A 798-nucleotide genomic window follows, 5' to 3' on the forward strand; every position below is an offset into this window, starting at 1 on the left:
GCACACAGCAGGATAGCCACTGGAGGTTGGCTGCTACTGGGGAAGATGTCACCTTTTTTTGCTGCCATGTTGCAGGTTGAGTGGCCATTTCAACACTGTTTTTTGCAGCAAAAATATGAGGCAAGATCTCTCACGGCTGCTTCTGCACCATGTGACCCTACTGCTGCTCTGTCCCCCAACCACCTGCTGCCAGAGCTGGAGCTGATGCAGGGAAGGTATTGGGTACATGGGAGAAGCGGGCAGGAGAGGGAGGTGTCCCCTAGCTCTGTTCTGGTGCCCCCCACCTTAGTTAGCATGCAGGGCTTGTTCACCCACACATTGCTAAGCTACTGCCTAAATATCGTCTAAGGCCCTTTGGCTAAGTGACTTGCCCAAGGTCACACTGGCATGCTGTGGCAGAAGGTACAATTGCAGTTTGGTCTTCGAGGTCCAAAGGCAGCATCCTAACCACCAGGTCATCCTCCATCTAGTATCAGTTGTGATTCTGGTCATCAGGTGCTGCTAGGCTGAGCTTTTCCAACTCACTTTTGGGATTTAGATTCACTGCACTCATGGATTCTGATGAGAATGGCGTGTCTGGTCCCCGACACGGCTACAGAAAAGCTCTGCCGTAAAGCTGCAGCTTTGCTCTAAGTTGCTCACCCAGCAAGTGTTCCCTTGACACATTTTTCCGATTTGTACAAACTGCTGTGGTTTCCAGTCTGTAACGTTGTCACCGGCTCCGAACTCTGCAAGGCATTAAGTGCTAATTGTATTCCCAAAAGGCTTGGCTCCCCTGATGGGCTGTAATGTTCAGCA

This window comes from Alligator sinensis, unplaced genomic scaffold (assembly GCF_000455745.1).
Source record: "Alligator sinensis unplaced genomic scaffold, ASM45574v1 scaffold520_1, whole genome shotgun sequence".
Lineage (NCBI taxonomy): Eukaryota > Metazoa > Chordata > Crocodylia > Alligatoridae > Alligator > Alligator sinensis.